Genomic DNA, 25,829 nt, shown 5'->3' with positions numbered 1-25,829 from the left:
AAGAGATGTATGTATTCTTCTGGTTCCCAAATCAGACCTGATGGATGGGTATGGGAGTTTAGTATGTTACGTAATTGCTTAGGACAGTCAACCAGATTGTTCCACTGTTGGGAGTGACATTTGTTATGAGGAATGCTAGAGGAACTCCACTGCACATGATTGGAGAAGGAATGGGATAAGAGGCTGGACTCATACATATCCTAGGACACTGTTACCAAACAGCCCCACTGCCTGCAGTGTGACCATGACCACAGCTCAGGAGATTATGCAAAGGCTCATAGTATTATACCTTATTCCTCTATTCATTTATCCATTTTTAATATATTAATTTATTCTATAAATGGTTACGTTTCTATGTCTATGCAGTACACACTGTGGAAACAATATATATATATATATATATATATATATATATATATATAGCCCTATACACAATGAACAGTCAGCTGGTAGGCAAGATAAACTATAAACAGAAATTTTAAAACCCTGTTCATTTAGAGAATAGGAAAGGGCACAGCATAAACACAGTAATAGAAGAGGACGTGTAGAACGCTTCAGGCTTTTCCTATGTTGTTTATATACAAGTATGTATTACATAAACTCATTCCCTATTAATGATGAGACAATGCTTAAAGGAGAAGGAAAGATAATTTTAGGGCATTTTCAAAAAGCAAAGAGTTGTAAGGCAGGAAGGTTGGAACAGATTGTTGGAAAGAGTATATCAAAGTTCCTAGAGGGTGGAGTGTATTTAGAACCTTCATTTTATGTGTACAAACCCTCCACTCACATACTCTTTTTCTATTATTCTTACCTCTTTTGCATTATTATTGTGATCTTTATATTGTGTCCATGACTCCAAAATGGAAATTTGCTTCTTGGTGTCTAGGATGGGCTGACTGAACCCCTAAAGTTGAAATGAATCTGACAGTAATAAGCAGTAAGTAAGTCATGAGGTGGAGCGGGGCCTTTATCAGTGGACTTGAAGGAGAGAGTCCTTTCTTTTCTGTCTCTTTCACCAACGTAGATACAGTGTTTGTCCCTTCTGGTGGGTGCCGCAATCAGGCACCATCTTGGTGACACAGAGAAGACCTCATTAAACTTCAGAATTGCGGGCATCTTCATCTTGTATTTCTAGAATCTAGAAGCGTGAGAAATAAATTCCTACTCTAAATTAGCCAGTCTGAAGCATTTTGCTATTGCAGGACAAACAGGCTCATGTAGCTCCATAGCTTGTACCAGCCACACTTCTTCAGGGCACGGACAGAGGTGGGCACTTTTCTTTCAGTCCAAGCGATGTGGGTGGAAGAACAGTGCCTACTACCCCATCCTCACACATTGCTTGACTAAAATTCTGCTCCTGGTTATTCTCCTGTTCTCGGTTGTGGTGGCATTCATCAGCGGGTCAGCCTATAAGTTGCTTATCGTGTCAGGCACGGGCACCTTTCTGCAGAACCCAAGAGCCCTAAACATTCCAGCCCCAGGGGCCTCAGGCTGCTTTGTAAGCAGGAGGTGTTTGAAATAGATTTGACTGGTGCTCTTCCGGGAAGGCTAGAGGGCTGGACTCCATTTGTCAGAGCAGTGTTTTTGTGCTGAATGCCATTAGCAGTGGAGAAGGACCACGCGGCTTGGGAGGCTGACATCCCTGCAGATGGCAGCAGCCCTTGTCCACTGCTGATGGGGTCAGCAGTGTGGAGACCTCCAGTAGAGACTCTGTAGCTCTCTTATATTAGCAATTCAGAAGGGACTGGCAGGAGCTTCGAGTTCTCCCCTGACAGCCAGCTCCTGGGAGCTATGAGTTAAGCAAAGGCACCTGCCAATTGTAAAATTCCCTACATTTTCTGAACAACCATAGTGGCAGCAGTGGCAGCCCCGATGAGGAGGCCAAGACATTTCTTCCTGACAGGCTGGCATAATGAAATGATTGCAATGCAGCTCAACTCCTTGGCATGGTGGTGCATATGCATCATTCACAGAAACACAGGGCTGGACGGGGACACATCCTCCCATGTTGCCTGCTCATTCTATGCATGCTCACCCTGTTTAGTGCATAAAAGGGAGAGTGGCCAGGTTAGAACTTGCACTCAGGTTTCCTGACCTCATCTTTACATACTGATGTGGGCAGAGGAGGGGACAAAAGGGAAATTAATTGAAACAGACAAAGAAAAAAGTAGCATATTGTCTAGTGGTCAGTTGATTAGTTGTTTCCAAATTAGTATGTGTCCTGACTTTTTCTAAATTAAAAAAGTAGATTATTACTTGTTGACTGTATTTATTACTACAGTTTACTTACAGTAAAATGTGTTTTTCTCTTTTGCCTCAGTGTTTATGAATTCATGCTGCAGTAGCTGCTATGAAGGAAAATAATGTGTGAATGCTGGAGCTCCCCGAGAGGGTAGCAGAGGGAGCCACAGCAGCAGGGCTGAGTGTGGTGGACCTGTGCGGAAGCAAAGGAAAGAATGAGGTGACCGTCACCAGAGATCGCTGTCAGTGCTAGGATGAGGTCATTCCAGGCCTCTACAGCTATCTAGCCAAAGTTTGTTTAGTGGATGTGTTCAAACGCCGTGGGCTCCCAGGAGTGAGAGGTCTTAGGAAGTACAAAGAAGGCCTCAATATTTGCAAAAAGATACCTATGGTGAATAGAAAAAATGGTAAATGTGTGTGTGTGTGTGTGTGTGTGTGTGTGTGCAAGTGTGTGCACAGTGCAGGCAGGGTGGTCTTTTCTCTCATCCCCACCAACCTTCTTTCAATTTCAATCCCTTCCAGAAAGAATTCAAGGATTCCTCAGTGTCTCTCTTGCTGGGCTTAGAGGTTAGCCCTCTGCTAAAGAATTTTTTAAAAAATTAATACTCCAGAACGTCTATAATCAAAGGGACACGTCGTCTCTGCTTTCCTTGATGATCTTGCGAGATTCAGTCCACTCTCTTCCCTGTAAAGAGGGCTTTCATATCTCAGGTCATCCTTGAAACTTTTCATTAGGGATGCATCAAACCCCACTTTTAAGTTTGGAATTTGGACCAGGTTATGCAGAACCAGGTGTGAATAATACTGTATACCAGTGCTGGTATTGGTCACAAGCCATGTGTGTCCTGATAACAGTGAGCCTGGCTGTCTTCTGGTCTTGTCAACTCGCCTCTCTCTGTCTTGGGTAATGGCAGCTTGCTTAACCATATCCTTCCTCTGGCTGGGCCATTCATAGCCACTGTTTTGGTCTAAACAAATGACCTCAACCGTGCTAGTGCTGGCTCTTGGTACAGTAGACTGACCCTCCCTTCCCCCTGTTATCGTCAACCTGTTGATGTGGACAGCACACTAGGGGATGTTAAGAGGCTTGGGTTTGGGATTGGGTCCTATTATCTACACGCTGTGGGAGGCTGAACGTGCCATTTGATTTCTTTGACTTTCACTTTCTCGAACTTTGGAAAGAAGATAAAAATGTTTACCTTGAAAACTGTTGTAGCGGTTAAGCGAACTGATTCAAGAGAGCATCCAGAGCAGAGTATTTTAAACACGATAGCGGCCGGGTCAGAGGGCAGCGGGTGATTGGTCTCTTTCTCTTTGTGTCTGGTGACCTTTCTTGATATAATTGTCATCCCTTGTGATTTCTCCTGGCCTTTTATTTTCTCTTTCACTGCAAAGCTACTGGGAGATGGAAGAGGAGAAGGAGTGCAGGATACTTAAAGGGAATAAAGAGAAAGATGATTCTCCACCCAGCTAAGAGATGATTCTTTTGCGACAGTGGGTCCAGCTAAGGTGCAAAAGCCCTCACCACTCTTAAACTTAGTCTTATACAAGGAGTCTTATTGAGAAAATGATTCTCTCTCTCTTCCCCCCGAGTGTCTGAGACTCCAGCACCTCCCTCTAAACCTAGATGACCTAAATACTTTTCCAATGTCCACTTTACATGGCTCAAGTAATGCAAAGTAATCTTTAACTTTGAGGAAACAGTTACTAAATCTAGTACTATTTACCTAGAAAAAAATTCAGTGTATTGATTGATAAAGCCAAGCATGTTCTACTTGAAATTCTGTGAATAACTTAATATATTTACTTCAAATATTAACATTTAAATGTTTGAAGATTTATAAATTTTAAGTATCAAATATATATGAAATTAAAATAATATTACATCACATAGGTATAATATAAATGTAATATGAGTACCTCATTTAAAAAGAGAAAACCACTCCCCTTTGGAAGAGGAGGTCTCAGAGTAAGGCATGCTGTGCTAGGGCTGAGGTCCATGCTGAGCTGGGCGTGCAGTCCTGAGTAAGAGCCAGACCGTGGCTTAGGGATTTACTGTGTCCTACTCTTAGGAAATGGTACTTGAATACAGAGGTGTGTCTTGCTTCTGGAGAGTCCTATCTCTTGTCAGCTCCTCTCCCGGGTTGCAGGTTGGCTCTAGTGACTTCTTTCTAATGAGAAGATGGGAAAAATGATGAGATATCACTTCTTTGGTTAGACTGTGCCTCTGAGGGAAGCCGGTAGGCAGGCTTTGAACTGTTCTATGGAGAAGCCAGTGTAGCAGGAAACTAGGGGAACCTCCAGACAGTAGCCAGCGAGTCACTGTGGTCCTCCATCCAGCATCCACATTGAACAACCCTTGTAATAACCTCGCGAGTGAACTCAGAAGGACATCTTCTCAGCTGAGCCCAGTGGCGAGGCAGTAACCCAGCCACCACACACTGCAGCCTTCCCAGAGGCTCGGAGGAAGAGGCAACCACTCAGGCTTTGTCTATCTCCTGACCCATTAAAAATGTGAGGTAATACATCTTGTTTGGGGTAATAAACAATGGGCTATACAGCAATAAATAACTAATACAGAGAGGATGGAGAAAGTGTTTTCTGACTTTCATGTATTTCTGGTCTCTGAGTTGAGGAAGGTGGGGAATCCTGTGGAGGCACAGCTGGAACTGGAGCTGGAGTTCCCAGAGTTCCAGGCATGCAGGTGACAGAGAGCTGACGTTTTGGTTCCTGTGCACCCTCCTGACTGGATTCAGGCACCTTCTTCTCAACTCCTTTCCTGAGCAATGCGCTTCCTGCTCCTGAAGCCCCCTTTGCCCCATCTTGGTTTGCCTAGCTGCTAAAGCCCCACTTCCCAACGAAGGAAGAAGCAATTTTGTCCATTTTGGCAGGGTCTTCCAGGCACCAGGGGCTTTAGCCATCAGGGACTCTGGAACTAGGACACTCTGGCCCTGGTTACATCCTCAACACTTCCAAATACAATGCGTGTGCTGGGACTCCAGAGCCAGAGGGACCCCCTGCATGGCGCCCTCTCAGTCTGATTGGTTTGTACCCACCTGAAGCCTGAGGAGCAAGGTTGCCAGGCACAGGGTGGGAGCCCAAAAGAGCCTCCTGCAGTTCCTCCCCTGCGGGTGGGGACACAGAGCTCCAGAGTCTTCCCTTTGGGGTCCTTGAGCTGGCCACATGCATTTAAGGGCACCTTCTTTTGGTCACCACTGTTCCCCTAGTTGGTCAATATGGATTCCTGCTCACCCCTCACAGGCTCCCCAACAAATCTCCCAAACACAAGGCTCTCATAGTCTCAGCGTGTCTGTCTCCCTGCAGTGCCAGCCCATGCTGGCCTACGCTTGCTCCCTGCACACACACACACACACACACACACACACACACACACACACACACGCACCCTCTTCTCCACCCCTGCTTCTTTTTGATATCAAGATGCTAAGCTGTCTTCGAAAATGAAATCTATTATCCTCTCAAATAATCATCCCAACACCACTCCTCCCCCCACGATGATTAGCATCTGTGTGCATTATTTAAAGTGCTGCATGGTTCCTATTTTGAAAAGCTATTTCCCCCTCCCTTTCCTGCCCAATCTCCAATGTAGGCATGATGCAGGAAGCAGCGTGGCATGGCTGTGAGAGGTCAGCTCTCATTAATGCAGATCCCATTTATTTAAAAATAGCAATATTATGCCACTTTCAAATAGCCTGAGTGAGCTAAACCATTAAAGGATTGTGTGTCGCTGACTTCGGACCTATTGTGAAGGCTTAATATTTCATAGCATGGTGACATATGGTACATAACCTATGGAGCAGCGCTATTAGTTTGGCTATTCTGAAGCGAGGAGCAGGGAAATAATTGAAGAGAACGTTTGATAGCCCAACACTAAGCCAAGAAGAGAGCTGGAGCTTGGAAAATGTGAAGGCCTCCTGAAGTTCAGGGTGGGCCTGAGGCAGAGACGGCCTGGCTATGTCAGTGATGAATAGGCAGAGAGTCAGAGGCTAGTTGGGAAGACAATGGATGGATGGACATTTGTCTGCCAGTTTCCATTAACAGTACTGTCATCTTCCAAAATCAGTGTTCCCAATATGATTAGTGGACTGGGTTTCCATGTGCTTCCTCTGAGAGCCTAGAAAATGGCTAATTTATGGGATCTTGGAATTCAGTCATATTTGGGGGCTTTGGGGATGAATTTGGTGTGATAGGGAAATTGCCAGTGACCCACTGACATCTACCTTGCAGTTAATACCTTGATCTCACCTCTTATTGCATGACATGGATTTTGGCCTCCAAAATTTCAATTCTTTAACCTTTAAATAAGAACAGTAAAAAGCTCCATCTTAAGCTATGATAGGGCTTTAATGGTAAGTATAACTCAGTAAAGTTTGGATTCTTTCTCCTTGCATTCTGACTTCCAATCATTTCTCTTTCCTTCTCCCAGTGCAGAGTGCTGTCTTCCCCATCACAGAACTCTCTTTAAGCCCTTGAGCTTGGCCTGGGCCTTGGTCTCTCCCAGGTGCTTCTGCACTATGGAAATGATCTCCAGGGTCCCTTCCAGGCCTGCCCTCCTCAGGCTCCCCTCTCAGCCTTCAGTCCTGGTCTTGATGAGATTGCCTGAATTATGGGAGATCTTCCCCAAGAGACCAGGCAAGGAACTCAGGAAAGATTTGGTTACCAGATTTAGTAATTAGAGATGCAGATCTTGGGGTCCTGGAAGTACCAGCTGGGGTGCTCCCTATAATCCATCCAAATCCTCCATGGCTTCTCCCCAAAGCGCTGGGACCCATGAGGTGTGGTTTGTACCTGGGCATCTTCCTCTATGTGGGACAGTTAGATTTTCTTTCCCTAATGAGGGGACCCCTTGAGAAAGTCTGATCTTCCTTCCTACATCTCACCTCCCTACCACTCAGGTATGAAAGAGGCCAGCTGATTTATTCACCCTGCTACCCATGGTATCACTGTGGTCTCTACTTATGAACGGGAGAATACGCAGGGCAGAGACCCCACCCACCTGGGTCTCTCTTCTGTCACATCCTGCACCAAGCTTGCTTTATGTTTTCGTGTTCTTCTTCCTCCACCGCCCTGGTCTTCTGCTTGAGGGTCCCACTTTCCTCTTTCTTCACTGAGCTGTTGTTTGTTAAAACAACAAAAAATATTTTCTCAAATCAAAATGAAACACAAAATGCACCTTGTGTTTTTTTGGTCTCTTGGAAAAAAAATCCTTTGATTCTCTCTTCCCTTAACCAGTGGGGGCTTTGAGCTATTTTCCATTAGCTCGGGGCATGTGGAGTTCAACTGCAGCTCCATAGACGCGTGGCGTGGGTGGTGACGGTGGGAGGGTGAGGGCGTTGTGTGTTCCTCCTCCTCTGCTCTGCAGGCAGCAAGCAAAAGCTGCCTGTTGATCTGAGGATGTAGATCAAGGTGCTCCTGGGGGATGGTGGGGAATGCTGGATGCTCTGCCTGGGGCAGGAGGAGAGAGGCATGGGCTGGGGTGTGCTGCCGTATGCCTCTCACCATCTCCCAAAGCCTGGAGAACGGGAGAGTTCTCCCATCAGGAAGATGGAGGTCTCCTGTAAGTGAAAAATCACAGTCCATCGAATTACAATAACCTTGAGAGGTCATCCACTGGAAGCACCCACAGAGGAGGGCCGGGCGAGTTGCAGTAAAGATTCTACCTCTTCTGGTGGTAGATTTATTTAGTGCCTTCTTTTTTAAGTGGCTATCATGACTCAGTAGAGTCTTTATGTGCTTTTTTCCCCTCTCTCTTCCTTCCTTTTTTCTTTCTTTGAATTCTCCCTCAGAAATCTAGAATAGCAGGTTTAAAGTAGAGGACGCGGAGCAAGAGAACATCTTTGAAGGTGTTGTATGAAAATCATGCCTGCTCTTTTTTCCTCCTGCCTTATGCCCTGCTTTAAAGAATACAGAGACCTGAAAATGAGATGTGGCTCATTCATGACTGGCTGCGTATCACTTGGAGACACATTTTCCCATCAAAAATGATTGATGACTAGGTTCCTGTTCTTGCCCACAGATGCCCATTTAACCTTATGGTGGCCTTGAAACATGAATCTCCTCAGATTTCCCTAGAATTCTGTGAACAGAGTCCCTGGCAGTCTGGACCTAGACCCCCACGCTGAGTTGTCAAGCCACTGTAAAGCCTTAGTGTCTGGTGTAGCCTAATAGTATCTTCTGAAGTGGGGCTGGAGTTGTTAGGATTGGAATCTAAACAGTCTCCCAAAATGATCATGTGTTAGAGGCTTAGTCTCTGTTGCAGAACGTTCAGAGGTAGGGTTTTGAAGGTGATTCCATCAGTAGGGCTCTAACTTCATCAAAGGAGTAAGTTATTAATTGGGAGGCAATAAAAAGTTACGAAGCAGGGCTAGACTGAAAGGGATGGGTTCTGGAGCCTTGACATGGGGACTGTATCTTGCTTATGGTTCCCACCCCTCTGGTGCTCTCTCCCCATCCACCCCTGCCTCTTTCCGGCAGTCACGAAGCTGGCTAGCTACGTTCCATTAAACGTTGCTGCCAAAACATTCTGCCTCATGTTGGACCCAGAGTGATAAAGTAGTTTACCATGATCTGAAACCTGTGAGGATATCAGCCAACATCCACTTTTACTCTTTTTAAGTTTATTGTCTTAGGTATTTTATCACAGCAACATAAAGCTTTCTAACACAGGAGTGGTGAGTCAATTGTCAGGGATCACTAGCATCAGCCTTGAAATTAAGACAGGTTTCAGCTGTGATCTTGATTCTAGCGGCTCCAGGGATGGATGAGCCAGCTGAGGAGAAGCTTAGCATTAGTTACTCCATGAATTCTGGGGCGGCAGCATGGTCCAGGAAAGTATGCAAAGCTGGATATTGCAAAACAATCCTAAGCCTTGTATCATGATTTGTACTTTTATGTTAGGGAGTCATTTAGCACCTTTGGGCTCATTTTCCTTTAAAGAAGACAAACATAAACACAGACACATTAAACACACATGCAATCCTATCTAAAAGTAAGCATAATTCTATAAATATATTCCAGCAAGAGTTGCAAGTGTTGGTGTAACGATTAATGTGATTAGACTTGGGTGATGGTGGTACAGAAAGAGCATAAAGAGAGGAAGGGGAAATGATATTTATTTAAAATTATTATGGGTGATAAAACTTCTTAAATGATTTGCAAAAGTTTAACAAGTTGGAAAAATAATTAAAAGTGTCAATTATTTAATTAAAAAATTAAATGTATCTCTCTGAATGAAGAAATTGTCTTTCTTTAGCGAATACTTTCATTAAGCCACCATGTTTGGAGGATGAGGTATTGAGGGCATCATTTGACAAAATAAAGAGAAAGCCAGATGTTCTATTAAGAACGGAAATGAGATTTTGGTACAAAATGGAAGACTGAGGCACATAAATTAACCACCCGTTTTTCTCAAGCCCTCATTTTTTTGGTGGTAAAGGAATACAAAGTGAGTAATAGTAAAGAGACTAGGAGTGAGGTCAGAATTTTCAGTGCATAAAGAGATTTTAACAAACTCCAGGCAAAAGAGAGCTAGAGGAAAGTGGGTTGATGTCATAGTTTACGTCTGTGGCCCCAGGCCTTATGAGTTTGCATTGTGCATTTGTGATTGCTTCATTGTCTAGTGCTGGGATTGATGGTGTCAGTGCTCCACCCACATAGAGGTGGAGCCAGGAGATAATGTAATAGCAGGAAGAAGGTGTGTCTTGCTCTCTTTTGCCTGTTCCTGCTTGCTGTTTGCAGCCGCCATGAACTGAGGCTCTGCCGGGCCACCCTGCCTTGGAGCCAACTGAGTGTGGACTGAAACCTCCAAAAAACTGTAAGAAATAAACCTTTCCTTTCCCAACTTTAGGCTTCAGGTATTTTGTCTCAGCGATGAGTAAGACAGCTGATAGATGAAATGGAGCAAGGAAGACTAATCTAGAGTGCATCCCAGTGGTGGTTGCAGAGGAGTTGGAAACCAGTCTTCCCGGCAAACTCAGAGCTGCTCTGGGCTCAGTGTCAAGAGGTATAGAAAGGAGAAGGAGGAGGTGGCACTGCAGAGGAAATATTTTCACACACTCTCTCCTCAGTACAGGCTACTGTTGTCCTCCAAAAGGTGGACAACCTAGGACTTCTGCTGTAGTCTCTGGAATCCCACAAGCTTCTCAGTGGGTTCCAACCTTCCAGATGACTTTTAATACATTTGAAACTCAAGCCTTTGCAGCTGAAAATATCTGTGATATTCTCCTCACTCAGAGAAGTCCATCAGGGAAACAGTCAACTACCAAACAGCTACTCAGGGTATTCATTTTAAAGATTGCCAAATACGTCAAGAAACCATCTGAGGGAAATATGAAGACCATGGTAAAGAAACAGAACAACATCCCACTGGAAGGCAAGCATGAACTCAAAGAGCGAGAGACTTTCCTAAATTCTAGTCACTCTGGAGAACTTCGCCATGACATAGATGGTCCCCGATTACAGTGGCTCCACTTGCAATTTTTTGACTTTATGGTAATGCAGAATTATTCTCAAACAAGCATCCTGCTTTTCACTTTCAAGCAGCATTCAATAAGGTATATGTTGCATTTAAAATTTTACTATAAAGTAGACTTCGTGTTACATGATTTTGCTCAACCATGGGGTAATGTTAAGTATGCCAAACACATTTAAGGTAGGTTAGGTTAAGCTCTGATGTTAGTAAAGTGGGTGTATTAAAGGCATTTTTACTTATAATATTTTCAAACTAATGGTGGGTTTATTGGGATGTAACCTTATTGCAAATCAAGAACATCTGATATACTGTGTCCATTATCACTATTATAATCTCCACTGTTTTCACCATCACTAATATTTCTAGCACTATTTTAAGACAGGCACTATTTTAAGCGCTTTACATACATGAACTCATTTAAACCTCAAAAGACTATCCTTCTAATCCAGGAAAGGAAACTGTCACAGAGATGTTACAGAACTCATGCATTCTACACTGCCCATATGGGGCAGAGATCAGATTTGAACTCAACCAGTCTGATATCCCCGTTTGTGTTTTAACCACTGCATTAAACGTTTTCTTATTAAAAATAAAACAAAATAATAAATTTTTTAAAATTAAAAAGTAAAAATCTATAAAATAGAAATATCAGAGGACAAACTTTCTTGTGAAAATTAAAAATGTATGACTGCCAAAATAAAAAAAAATTAGCAGAGAGCTAGAAGAGGAGGTCAAAGATGCCTCTGAGTATAGAGGAAAGATAGAGAGATACACCGAGATACAGGGAGGGAGGGAGGACAGGGAGAGATAGAGAGAGAGAAAAGAGAAAAAGAAATCATCTCGGAGACAAAGAAAATCATGCATTAGATCAAAAAGGCCCAAGTAAGTATCTGACACAAAGACTGAAAATGATCCGTTACTAGAACAGACTGATGACATCTGAGAACAAAAAAAGTAGACAGGAAAAGCATGTCACCCTACTGATTGGCCTCCGCTTAAAAGGGGGCCACTCGCAGTCTGGAGTGAGCCCAAAGGCTGCCATACAGCCCACCCTTCCCTGTCCAGCTCCTGTCCAGTTCCTACCCCGCTTCCTTTCTCAGCTCTCCACAAACTCTTCCTTTTCTTTCGGCTGATAAAATGAGGATGACAGAAGAGAATGTCCCCTCACACCTGTCACCACATCTACCCGTCTGCCGAGTCTGTACTTGAGCACCTGCTTTGGGTCTTGTGACTGCGTCCTCCAGGTGTGTACTCACACCCCACACAGTGCAGCCGCTCTCTCCTCCCTGGCCACCCTCACTGCGCTCTCTAGTGTGAGCTCCCCGCTCTCTGGATGGTCACTCCTGTCTGCATGAAAACATCTTAACAAGGTTGCTCTGTTTCACCCTCTCAGTCCTCCAGCTAGCATGCCTCTATTTCTTCTTTCCTTTGTAGGACAAAAATGGGTTCCATGTGACAAATTCTTGTAAATCCTAATGAATAAGGATATGTCAATACCCTCAGCTATGATAGAGAGAGAGAGAGACAGAGACAGAGACAGAGACACAGACAGATCAGTAAATTCTACCCGTTTTTAAGGTTTCAACTTCAGAATACTCACAAGATGTCTCATACGTCACTGGCTGATGTCACTGGTTATTGCTGTCTCCTCCACCCAACAGTAAGATAAAAAATGTAGTAGAGAAAACGTAGCATTTAGTGCAGGTTACTGCCTATGCCATTTCGTGTTGGCCTCCAACTTTTCAAATGCTGTAGCGTATGAGAGGTTATAAACTGGAGCAGAGGGAAACCGCAGACGAGCTTGGCTTGAAGATACCTGAATATTTTTAAGTTGCTTAGTTCTCCAGAGTCCTCAGCACTCCCCTGTCATGACTCTAGGTCCCGCTGACTCACACAGACTGCAGTCTGCTCCCTGCAGGCACTTGTGACCTTGCCACCCAATGCAAGGAGGAATAAAATCTGGGAGAGGAAAGCAGAATGTTAAAGTGGTGTGAATATAAATCTTGTATTTTATAGTAGGCAAATCAATATATAATATCTGTGGTTAATAAATCAAGATACATATAAAGTTTAGTATAGTGTATATATATTATTTAGTGAGATGTATATATATATATATATATATATATATATATATATATATATAGTTTAGTGCAGGGAGAAAACTACCAGAAGCATTCAATACAGAAATGGCTTAAAGTGGTTTTCTCTGGGAAGTGGAATTAGAGACAGAGAGGGGTAAAGCAGGAAACTGTTGATTTAATTAGGAGAATGTCTGCACTATTGATTTTTTAGAAAATAATATGCAGGCATTGCTTTGATTAAAGTATTTTAAAATTCTTTAAAAGGAGAAGTGAATAGCAATCTGCATACGGAAGAGAGTAGAAATGATTTGAGACGAAAGGAGGGAGGGGTAGGGGTGACAGAATGGGGAGCTGGAGCCCCTAGGGGTGGAGAAAGGTGCGGAGTTTCCCCTGACTGCCTTGTGGCCTTTTAAGGCCACGTATTCCTAATGTTCCTTTTTAGGCTGTGTGTTGGGATATAAATACTTTCCACTGACCCACACCCTGCTATCTGTGTGACACACGCCCAATTGTCTTAAGTGTTAAACTACAAGGAAAACTAGAAAAAAAGGACTGAGTTCAAATTCCAGGACCCTAGTAAGAGACAAGAGGAAAACCAGATAAAGTAGCAGCACGAATGCAGACTTAAGAGGTCATGGCAACTGAGGTCCCTGACATTCATAGGAATCTTGGAGAGACTGTAGGTGTCCTGTGGACTGTCAGGCAGAAAGCCTGAGTCCATTCTCTTTAAAGTCAGAGGACAGAGTGTCCTTTACTGACAGCTGGAATACTTCAGTTATCTTATTGAATCCTCAAAGCAGCCTTACGAGGTATTTCTTCATTAATTCAACAAACGTTACTAAATATTTGCATACAGTACTCTTCCATTAAGTCTTTATCACTATTCTCAAGGTATTTACAATCTAATGAGGGAGACAGTACAGATGAAAGGTGATAAAAATGTGTACTGGGTCCTTCAAGGAGCACGGAGGGCATCTAATCTACCCTGCGGGTGGGGGAGTGGGGAGAATCCAAGTCGAAGGACTTAGGCTGGATTTGGAGAAGTCAAAAGCAGTTTGCTGAGCAGACAAAAGGAGGGGAGTAAGGTGGGCTGGGCAGCGGCAGTGGGGTGATGGGAAGCACTGAAGCGAGGCTACAGGACCCAGTGGGCACCTCTAAAAACTGTGTGTCAGGAACCAGGAGATAGACCAGACTAGTGTGACAGGTGGGGTTGCCTTTAAGGAGTGTGAGTCCCTGTTTACATAAATGGGATCACTGCAGAGAGTATCAGACACCAGTCTCCTGCCATCCCACAGAGGAAATACTGTCCTGCCCAGTGGGAAAGATCACCCTTATAGAGCCAGTGCTGGGTCCTGGCACCCAGGACAACCCCACAGGTGAGAGTTCTGAGCTTCTCCTGTGGGTCTGACAAGTGTAGGATAGAATGTCAGCGACTACCTCAAAGGGCAAAACGGGAAATAAGACTCACTAATCAGATCTCAGTTTGGACTTGGGGTGCCTCACAACTGACTATAAGGGGACATAAAAAGATTTGAAGACAGTGCACCCCAATCAGGGGACCCCTCAGAGGCACAAAGCTTTGCGAGAGCTCCTCTTGCCCAGGCCCCAGGGTAATGCTGATGTTTGTCTTGTGTGCGGTTGAGAGCAATTTCAGGATGCTGAGTGTTGCAGCCTAATAGGCACTGGTCTGTGTTTCCGAGAGATGCATCTGGGAGCGGCTGGGAGGAGGATGGTCTGGGAGCAGGAAAGTTGCGATGATGCTATCAACGAACGAAGGAAGAGCAACCCGAGACACTGGCAGAGAAGAGCAGGTAGATTTAAGAGGTGTCCTGTGGAAGGATCTATAAAATACAGTGTTGAACGGAGTAGAAGGGAGATGCTTAAAATAACACCCCCCCCCATTTCTGGTTTGAATGATTGGATGAATAAACCTTCCATTCACCCACGTCTGGAATACAGGAGCAGATTTCTGAGGGGACTGGGGGGTTAGGGATGTGGAGCTGTTTCAAACATGTTGAGTTGAGGTACCAGTGAATTATGGATTGGTGATAAACAACAGGTTGTTGTATATATCTAAGCATCACAGGCAAAGTGTACTTGAGCAAAGTACCATTTGTTTTGTGCTGTTACCTGTGTCCTTATCAAAGTTACTGCCCTTTCCAATTTTTTAAGATTAAGATCAGAGCATAATCTTGATGGCTGAACAGCACAGAACCTGGTACATATCAGGTATTTACTAAGTGCTTGTCTCAGTTATGCTAAGACAAAATACCCAACACCTCAAGTTAAAGGGGAGAGGTTTTTTTAGCTCATGGTTTGTAGAGGTTTCAGTCCACAGTCTGTTGGCTCAAAAGCAAGGTGGCAGAGGAGAAATAGTTCATGGTGGGCAGAAGGTAGCCAAGCAAAGAAGCAAGCGGTCAGGACAAGCCTCTTGCTGTCCCTCATATTGTTTTTAGGCTCTTAGAATTAGGGTAGTGCCAAACCAATCCATGGACTGATTTAGTAATCATCCACCCTTAATCCCAGCAACCTCAATCCTAGCATTGAACTATGAATCAACCACACACTCTAGATTTAGCCATCTTTGAAAAAGCCCCCCTGTGACTGCATGAGGCTTTGAGAAGGCTCTAGACACAAACAGTGGCAATGAAGCAGAGAAAAAAAAAGGAAGAGAAAATGTCTAGAAGTCTTCAGAGAAGTTAGGGTAAGAAATATGGGTTTGGAAATTTCAGAAGAGGCAGTTGAAACTGAGGCTGTAATGATAGTCCTGAACCAGAGATTATAATTGTTGCTCTTCACCTTAGAGCTTTGCTCCTTAGCGATCCAAAATCACGTTACTGGGGAGAAATGAATACAATGTCATTCTTACATCCCTCTCTATCATGCTGCTTTAACATATCTTTGGTGAAGAAGTGAGGAAAGACACAGAGCATTCCTGCTCACCATGGGGCAGCGGAAACTAGTGAACAAGAAAAAGTCTGCTGTTAGTTAACTTTTCTGTTGCTGGGGAAAAATACCTGACACACTCAACTTGAAGGAGGAAAGGTTTATTTTAGCTCTCAGTGTCAGAGGCTTCAGTTCATGGCCCTGAGGCAGAAACAGCACAGGTATGGTGGAGGAAAGCTGCTCAACATGTAGTGACCAGGAGGCATAGACAGCAACATCATCAGGATAAGAGGAAAAGACTGAAAACAGACAGTACTCTTAATGTCCCCAGTGACCAGGCTTGTCCAGCAAGGCTCCATCTTCTCATGGTACATCCAGTTATGAAATCGTCAACAGATTTATCCCATGATAATTTTCTTTCCTGCATAATTTAATCATCTTCCCCAAACCCTACCTCTTAACACATGAGCCTTTGGGGGGACATTTAGATCTAAACCATAACATTCATTTTTTCCAAGGCTTACAAACCATATCTGAATGCCAGCATGCTGAGCCCCAAACAGCACTGCAGCTGCTGAGCAGGAAAGGGGCTGGGATTTGTGGGGCCTGTAGTTCATAGTTTGTAGTTTACAGTGACATTTTAGCTTCAGCTTCTGCTGAAAACAGAGCCTGAGGGAAATATATATGTGCAGGGAAGTAATTGCAAAATGCAGAATGAGAGACCCAGTAACCTGAAGGAACGTGTGTGTGAAGGTGACAACTGGAAATGACTGAGCTGTACTCTTCCCAGGACCTTCTGAGAAGCACACTGAATGTCAGATTTGTCCATGAGAATGTCAGCTGGGAAAAGAATTTACCCATCTCTTCCACATGGTTAATGGCTTTCCCCCAGGAACACTGAATTCTCTATACTTTGGGCTGCTCATGTGTGCGAGTGGGGAGTGGACTTCTTTTCCGTCTGCAGCAATGGAGCCCCCGGGCAGACTGTAAAAGGCCCTTGTGTTCTTGGCTCTCTGTGCCCTTTGCAGTTGTGGTTGTCATCAGTCTGTGAGTGTACAGCGGTCGGAGACCGGGTATACAGACCACTTTCAGCACTTCTCGCATCCTCTTGAGTCCTGCAGGAAGTCCATCCTGTCACCAGATTTTCAAGATAGTGGGCATTGATACTTTCTAGAAAAGCCAAGATGTCTCTAACAGATCTGTCAGTAGTCTCCGTGGCTGTGACCAATCCCAAGGTTGTGGCTGGTTCTCATAATCTTCCTCTGCCATGTTATATTACAGAGTCCTCTGAGGCTCAGTGACAGCTTTGTTTGCTTTCTTGGGGTGACCCTGGTGTCTATCCCCAAGAGGCATAAGGCCCTTACCTTTCAAGCTATAGTTTCTGCCCCTTCGTGTTCATCATGATCCAAGAAAGCACTGAAGAATGGCCCATCAACTCCCCTCACCCCATTGCATGTGCAATCTTGGCTACTTCTAGTCTGTAGCAACGGCCCTAGATCCTTACAATAATCATGATTCATTTTCTACCTATTGACCTCCTGTCATGAGCAGTCTATAGTAAGGAGGTATACTCAGGGATGCAGGGTTCAGAAGGAGCCTTATTGTTCTCTGGTGGAAGTGTTCTCTTCCATCCTCTCCCATTGGCTGGGACCCAGGAACACCGTTGCGTCAGCCTGGACTCCTAGGAATGCAAGCAGAAATTTTGCATGTGAGAGAGACCATGGTGCCTTGCTCCTCAGTCCCTGATCCTCTGTATTCCAGCTGTGAAGTTATACACCACCTATTAGCAGTTGGTTTGATGTGTGTGCCTTACCTTATCAAACAGCTCCCCAGCCCATTGGGTGCTCCCCTGAAGCTGGCACTTTAAATAGGGCTCCATGGCCTCTCCATTGTTCTATTTGGGTGGCTGGTGACGTGTTGTATGGTGGTCATGAACCCAATAGAGTCCATTACGTTGCTTTCTAATCTTGTCTGGTCCAAACGGATGGAGCAGGAGTCAATGGGCTCTAGAGTTGCGGAATGTCATTGTAAAAGAAATTGAAGCCAATTCAGAACTCAGATTTTCAACAAGTTCAAAAAGTATGAGTCATACAAAGGTAAAATAGCCCACAAATGAGTGGACAGGTCTCTGTTCCTATAGACACATCGGAATTGGTCTCATTTGGGCAACCCACAGAAGACAGTACTACACCCTGCCCATCCCTTTCATAGTTATTATTATTCTGCTGTTATCTGTTCAAGATCAGTGTGGCTTCAGCCTGGCAGAAAATGTGTATTTACTAGCTGATTGACGGACTGACCGATTAACTGATGAGTGAATGAACTTTCATTCAAGTGCAGGATCTTAGTCTAAGTGCATCCTCCCTTGTCGTCCTTACTCTCTCAGGGACAATGAGAAAGGCGTGTGTGGGAAGACATTTCAGGAAGCTAGAATTCAGCCTGTTGTCCTCCTCCCCAAAGTGCTCCCCTGTTGGGAGCCGCAGCCCCGAGCCCGGTCGCCTCACTTGGCGGACGTGAGGCCTGTAGTAAAGAGCAAAGCCTGAGGTAGATTACCCCTCCCATCGAGCACGTTAGTTTCCTGCTTACCGCGTAAGCAACCCGCTCAACAATATAGTCTGCCTGGCAACTGATGATGTTAGCCAATCAGCTTGCCTTGCTCACTTTAACATGATTGGACACTGTATCCGTATATATACTGGTGCCACCCCTGGGGGGGAAGGAGAAGCCCGGAAGTAGAAGCCCAAAAGGAGCCGCGGGGAGCGGACCAGAGGAGGCTTCGGCTGGGAGCGATCCCAGGGCAGGCTGTACGGAGAAGAAAAATAAAAGAAAAGGTTGTCCACTGCCAAACTTTGTCGTGTGTCCTTCCTGCCGGCCGGGAGCGGACATCGACATTTGGAGGCCCGCACGGGGACTGATCACCCCCGAGACGTGACAGCGGACAACGCTCCAGTACAGAGCTGCGAGACAGGTGAGTTGGGGATAAGCCTGGGCTCTGGGTGGCGCGCACCTACAGGGCTTTTAGACTCCCCTCAGGCTCACGCGTAAGTGGCGGATTCCTTGGGCCTCACGCGGTGAGTAACATATTAAAAAATGGGAAACATGCTAGGTAGCAACACTAAGAGCGAGGGTGGTTGTGGAGAAAGCTCTCAAGAGCTTACAAAAGTACGCAGGGTATCTGAGCAGGCCCAGTCAGGGAGCTCCCGAGAGGGGCCCGTCAAGGAGAACAAAGATGCTAAGGAGAAGGACGGGGCTCTAGCCTCGGAGTCGTCTGACTCCGAGGACGAGGGAAAGTTGAATGGCAAGGAGGCCAAAGAGACCAGCTGTCAGGAGCCTAAGTCGCTCGATAAGGAGTCGCAGGGTTCTTTACCTTGGGGGCTGTTCCCGGAGGTGATCCCTCGCCGCGAGGCGGCCGCCTGGGGGCTCCCTTCCCCTTCGCCAGAACAGGAAGTGATGCACGGGCCCCCATTTTCCGCCCAATCATGGCCGCCGTCTTATGCTCCGCCGCCGGCGGGTCGGTATTTTTACAGGCGGCTATGGCAGGGGGGACGTTTGTCTCATGAGGTACATCCACCACCTGGGATAGATAGTGGCCCCTACGGGATATTTCCTGTACAAGTAGCTATGGGCCAGGGACGCAATGCATGGGAGCCTTTTGAGATAAAGCAGATTAGAGAACTTAAAAATGCAGTTACAACCTTTGGGCCGACTGCGCCTTACACCATTGCCATGCTGGAGAACCTGTCTTCTGGGCCCCTCACCCCCGCGGACTGGATTCAGCTGGCAAAGGCGTGTCTGCCCTCGGGCAGTTACCTGGATTGGCGAGCCTGGTACGCAGAGTTCTCTGCAGAGCAGGCTGAGAGAAACGCCAATCGGGGAAACCGGGGGTGGAACAAGGAAATGCTTATGGGAGAAGGTCGGCACGCTGATGATCAGACTCAGTTCCCCGGCGCTGTCTATGAACAAATCAATGCCATAGGGCTCCGCGCCTGGAAGCAGGTGAGTGGTGCCGGAACAGCCTCCTTGTGTCTTTCAAAAATAATTCAGGGTACCACAGAGCCATTTGTTGACTTTGTGGCCCGAATGCAAGATGCTGCCGATAAGATATTTTCTGATCCGGGAGTGGCTCGACCGCTGGTAAGGCAGCTGATTTTCGAGCAATGTACAAAGGAATGCAAGGCAGCGATAGCTCCTCATAAGAACAAGGACCTCAACGCCTGGATTAGGATATGCAGAGAGATAGGGGGGCCGCTCTCCAACTCGGGAGTGGCTGCTCTCCTGGCCGCGGCTGTACAGCAGAGGGGACCTCGCGGGTTAGAAGGGGAATGTAAGGCTAAAGGGTGTTTTGCCTGCGGGGAGCCAGGACACATTAAACGTCATTGCCCAAACAATACAGATGCTAGGCCTCGCCCTAGGAATGAAGAACCATATGTTTGTGGGCGATGCAAGAGGGGATCACACAAAGCTGAGGAGTGTAGGTCGGTCTTTGATGCTCAGGGCAACCGTATTTGTGGACGAGATGTTAGAGGGCCAAAAAACGGCCAGAGGGGGCCCCCTTCACAGGCGGGCCCCCATCCCAGAGACAGGACAGCTCAGGATGGCAGCCTTCAACAAGGGCCACCCCTGGGTCAGCAGGTGTGGACCTCAGTGTCGCCTCCAGACTTATACAGAAGGTCATCATTAGGACGGATGGCGTTAGGACCCTAAATGACATGCAAAAGCTATTGGGAGACATTAATTGGATTAGGCCATATTTACATATACCAAATTCAAATCTCAAACCCCTGTTCGACCTTCTAAAGGGAGACCCAGATATAGCCTCCCACAGGAGGCTCACTCCTGAGGCAAGAGCTGCCTTACAGAGAGTGGAAAAAGCCTTAGGTGGGGCTACCTTACACAGAATTGAACCAGGGCGACCCTTTGATGTCTGTTTGCTACAGACTAGTCTACAGCCCACAGCGGTGATTTGGCAGAAAGGACCACTACTGTGGATACACCCTAAGGTCTCACCTGCAAAAGTCATAGAGCATTACCCGGAGGCAGTCGCTTCATTGGCCCTTGAAGCGCATGATAGAGCTGTCCAACATTTTGGCTCAGGACCACAAGCCATCCGAGTACCCTATACCGCCAGCCAGATCAAGACCCTGGCTGCCTGCATAGATACGTGGGCCATTCTGAGATGTGTTTTCCATGGGGATATAAACAATCAATACCCTAAAGACCCTATCTTGTCATTTGTCACTCAGCACCCTATAATTTTTCCAAAGGTTACTGCCTCTGAGCCATTAGTCCCAGCAACTACAATATATACAGATGGCTCCAAGACGGGAATAGGCGCCTATGTGATCCTAGGCAAGCCCCCGGTTACCATACAATTTGAACCTGATCAGCCTCAGGTGGTAGAACTGCAGATCGTTAAAATGATTCTTGAACGGTTCTCAGAAGCCATTAATATTGTCTCCGATTCTAGGTATGTGGTCAATGCTATGCAAGTGCTTGAGACTGCCGGTTTAATTAGATCCACTTCCACAGTGGCTGGGCTGTTCCTGTCTATCCAGACATTGCTTCAGAACAGACACCATAAGGTCTTCACCACCCACATAAGAGCACATACATCCCTGCCAGGGCCTATGGCACAGGGGAATGCGGCTGCTGATACTGCCACTCGCCCGTTATGGATTTTTACCTTACTAACACCAATCGAGCGAGCCCGTGCCTTCCATGATAAGTTTCATGTCAATGCCAGGACACTAGCAAACCATTTCCATGTTTCCAGAGCAGATGCACGAGATATCGTGCGACTATGTGGCTCCTGTGCCACATACAAACCTGCCATACCGATGGGAGTAAACCCTCGAGGTTTGATCCCTGGTGATGTTTGGCAGATGGACATCACAAATATACAGGAGTTTGGGACTCTTAAATATGTTCATGTTTCCACAGACACCTGTTCTCACGTCATATTTGCAACAGCAGAAACAGGTGAAAAAGTGTCTAATGTGATCAATCATTGCCTGGCAGCTTGGGCCGCATGGGGCAAACCAAAAATATTAAAAACTGATAATGGACCAGCCTATATAGGCAAAGCCTTCAATGAGTTCTGCAAAATGATGGAGGTTCAATTAAAACATGGTATCCCATACAATCCCCAAGGTCAAGGAATCATTGAGAGGGCTCATAGAAGCCTCAAAGAAATTTTACAAAAACAAAAAGGGGGAGTAGGCCAAGGCCTGGCCCCAAAGGCACGATTATCCATGGCACTATTCACACACAATTTTTTTAAATTTAAATAATGATAATTGCTCCCCAGCCGTGGAGCACTGCAACCCTTCCCCCAACCATAAAGGGTGGGTGAAGTGGAAAGATGTCCTGACAGGACAATGGATGGGCCCGGATCCAGTGGTCAGCTGGAACCGAGGCGCGGTTTGTGTTTTCCCACAGGAATCGGGACGAGAACCACTGTGGGTACCGGAGAGACTGACACGGGCGACAAAGCCCTCGACTGAAGATCAGACCTGCCCTACCGGAGATCCATCACAGACCAACCAACAAGATGAATAGAAATAGCGGTAGCCCGAAATGGACAAAAAGTTCCTCAGGCATATGCATGGCTCGCTCGCCTAGCCTACGACCGAGTCTAGGGACGGTGAGCTTCCCACACTCCTCCTCTAAAAAATTATGACATAGCTGGGTAGGAGAGTCAATGACGGGTAAGAGTGTGCCTCCCCAGCACGACTCAACCTAAGCCAGGCCCTACCCCATCCTGCACGTAAGCCGCTGGACTGTTAGATGCTGCCCAGGTCTAAATTTCTCTCCGAGGGGATTTCTTTACGGAGAGGAAATGAGTGCAAGCTTGTGTGCATCCAGGTTCTGTCCAGTTTGTGCCTGGCCCTAGAAAAAGGACGAGGGCCTCAGGGCCTTGGCAGACCATGGGACGGCCGACCAGGGTCTAAGCCAAGGACCTACGGTGGGCCTACGCATAGGGCATAAGCCTCTGCACCCAGTCCAGAAAGGGCTACGATGCGCACATTCATAAAAAATAAAAAAGGGGGAGATGTTGGGAGCCGCAGCCCCGAGCCCGGTCGCCTCACTTGGCGGACGTGAGGCCTGTAGTAAAGAGCAAAGCCTGAGGTAGATTACCCCTCCCATCGAGCACGTTAGTTTCCTGCTTACCGCGTAAGCAACCTGCTCAACAATATAGTCTGCCTGGCAACTGATGATGTTAGCCAATCAGCTTGCCTTGCTCACTTTAACATGATTGGACACTGTATCCGTATATATACTGGTGCCACCCCTGGGGGGGAAGGAGAAGCCCGGAAGTAGAAGCCCAAAAGGAGCCGCGGGGAGCGGACCAGAGGAGGCTTCGGCTGGGAGCGATCCCAGGGCAGGCTGTACGGAGAAGAAAAATAAAAGAAAAGGTTGTCCACTGCCAAACTTTGTCGTGTGTCCTTCCTGCCGGCCGGGAGCGGACATCGACACTCCCCCTCATGCTGCTCCTCCTGGAATCTCTCTCCGTGTCTCCCTCTCCTTCCCTCTCTTTCTCCCTTTCTGCCTCCCTCTCTCCCTCTGTCCTCCCTCCCTCCAGAGGCCCCAGACTCAACCTGCTGGGAAGTCTCTTCAAACAGGATTGAAATTGCTTTTAAATATTAGAGGATTAGGGGAAGACAAACAAACTCAGGAAGGTCCATGTTTGGGAATTAGGATTAGGTCTCCTCTGCTGTCCAAGCATTAGGAGAGGCCATGCTGCCTGCTGCTGGGCTCTGTCCTCCAGCCTGGGCAGCTCCTGGTCCTGCTCTCCAAAGAGCCAGAAAACATGTAGTCAAACTGAAATAAACTCTATTTTTTATCACTATCCATGGCTTTGGTCAGTGGCACCAACTGGCTGGGCACTGGCTGAGTCCCTTGCTGTGGATTACAGAAAAACAGGAGCCCTGTCACTGCACAACACGAGGTATTGCAGTACAAGTCACAAGAGGTGTGAGTGCGTGCATACACGTCTGTTTACACAAATAAGCATTAGAATATATCACGACTGATGTAAAGCCCTCTGCTGGCTATAACTCAATATTTATTGAGATAGTGTTTATTACTAATTAGAGTCTTAGATTCTTAGAGTTTGAATAGACCACAGAGATCTTACTTAAGGAAGCTATCCCCTGTAGCATCCCTAATGGATCTTAACTGCTCTCTTTTGGAACCTCCTGAGTGGGTAGTCCAATTTCAGTTATCCATTCTGAAATGCTGGAAAATACTGTCTGTATTAAAAATATGCCTTCCTGCAGCAGCAGATCCTCTGGATCCAATTCTAATATATATATGTAAAGTGTGTATGTGTACTTTATACATGTAAATTATATTTAATTACATACAGATATATATAAATTTGGAATATGGACTGCAGAGGGGAGAACTTCTTAAATAGGGTATAAAAAGAATTATAAATTGAAAGAGTGATATATATGAGAAGATTAAAACTGTGACTCTGTCCAGCCAAAGATTCCATTAAAATGTAGAATGGAAAGTATTCTAGGGTAAGATATGTCATTGGCTTAATCTGACAAAGGACTTCAGTCCATAATAGACCAGCAGTTCCTCCTGACAATAAGTAAGAAAAGCTGAAGAAAATGTGGGCAAAATATTTCATAAATGGCCAGTAAACATGGGAAAAGGTGCCGAACCTCATTAATATTAGGTGCATGCAAATTAAAACCCTGTCACAATATTGCTACATACTTACCGAATCAGCAAGAAATAGAAAGTCTAACAATTGCAGGTGTGGAAAAAGATAAGGTGAAAAGCTAAGTTTCATCATTGAAAGTAGAATATAAATTGAACAACCAGCTTAAAAAACAGTGCTCAATGTCATTTACTATAGGCAATCTTTATGTCCAAGAAATTCTCCTCCTGGACAAATGTCCTGCAGTGCACAAAGGAGGCACTCATAACAATATTCTGAGTGGAACTCCAGATTGATTGATTATTCACTAACGTCAGGTTGAGTTAATAGATGTTGGGAGCCGCAGCCCCGAGCCCGGTCGCCTCACTTGGCGGACGTGAGGCCTGTAGTAAAGAGTGAAGCCTGAGGTAGATTGCCCCTCCCATCGAGCACGTTAGTTTCCTGCTTACCGCGTAAGCAACCCGCTCAACAATATAGTCTGCCTGGCAACTGATGATGTTAGCCAATCAGCTTGCCTTGCTCACTTTAACATGATTGGACACTGTATCCGTATATATACTGGTGCCACCCCTGGGGGGGAAGAAGAAGCCCGGAAGTAGAAGCCCAGAAGGAGCCGCGGAGAGCGGACCGGTAGAGGCTTCGGAGCGAAGCCTGGAAGGAGCCGCGGGGAGCGGACCAGAGGAGGCTTCGGCTGGGAGCGATCCCAGGGCAGGCTGTACGGAGAAGAAAAATAAAAGAAAAGGTTGTCCACTGCCAGACTTTGTCGTGTGTCCTTCCTGCCGGCCGGGAGCGGACATCGACAAATAAACAACAGTGTATCCATGCAAGGGAAATATTACCCACCAACTGAGTCAGGCCATTATATATAAATGGGGTGACTGAATCTCAAAAAGCCACAATGCTGAGCAAAGCAAGTTAGTATACTATAGTTCTCTACTTGTATAAAATTAAAAACTGAGCACAAGTAAACTGTATTGTTGGGTTTGCATATTTGGGTGATCAACTACAAACAGTGTCCTAGAACCGTTACTGCAGATGCAGAATGGCAGAATTGTGGTCCCATCTGAGGCAGGAAATAGCATATGGTAGAAAAGAGGCAAAGTGGGGTAGGGATGAGGGTGGGGAGCTGGGGATGTTATATCCCTGTGTTGGGAAGAGGGTATATGAATTTGTTTTTACATGATTGGATAAGCTATATATTTATTTTTTATATTTTTCTGCATGTAGGTTAGACTTCACAATTTTTAAAAAATTTTGAAGCTAGAATTCTAATGTTGACAGCTATCATATTCCGTTGAAACTCTCTTTCCAGGCTATATACTTCATTACTTTCTTGAATAAGCATGATTTCAAAAACCATTAGTACTCTAGACATCTTATTATTTCTATGTATTCCTGTATTTTTTATCTATTATCTATTAAATGTAGACCTGTCCATCCATCCATCTATCTT

The 25,829-nt window shown here is 45.7% G+C and overlaps 1 long non-coding RNA gene across 2 annotated transcripts; it reads right to left on the bottom strand.

Moving 5' to 3' along the window:
* Nucleotides 1-434: 434 nt before the first annotated feature.
* LOC134477614 (uncharacterized) lies at nt 435-12,769 on the bottom strand. 2 transcript variants are annotated; one of them, XR_010049648.1, is made up of 5 exons: nt 12,333-12,769; nt 7,259-7,374; nt 4,162-4,412; nt 3,441-3,639; nt 435-1,161 (listed from the first exon to the last, which is right to left on the bottom strand). It is a non-coding gene; the product is annotated as an uncharacterized LOC134477614 (long non-coding RNA). The 2 variants fall into 2 exon arrangements; XR_010049649.1 differs by having other exon boundaries at nt 435-1,138.
* Nucleotides 12,770-25,829: the final 13,060 nt, after the last annotated feature.

This window comes from Cavia porcellus, unplaced genomic scaffold (genome assembly GCF_034190915.1).
Source record: "Cavia porcellus strain 051 isolate PalLab524CR breed Dunkin Hartley unplaced genomic scaffold, mCavPor4.1 scaffold_9, whole genome shotgun sequence".
NCBI classification, from domain to species: domain Eukaryota; kingdom Metazoa; phylum Chordata; class Mammalia; order Rodentia; family Caviidae; genus Cavia; species Cavia porcellus.
This window is presented reverse-complemented; position numbering and strand designations above follow the sequence as displayed.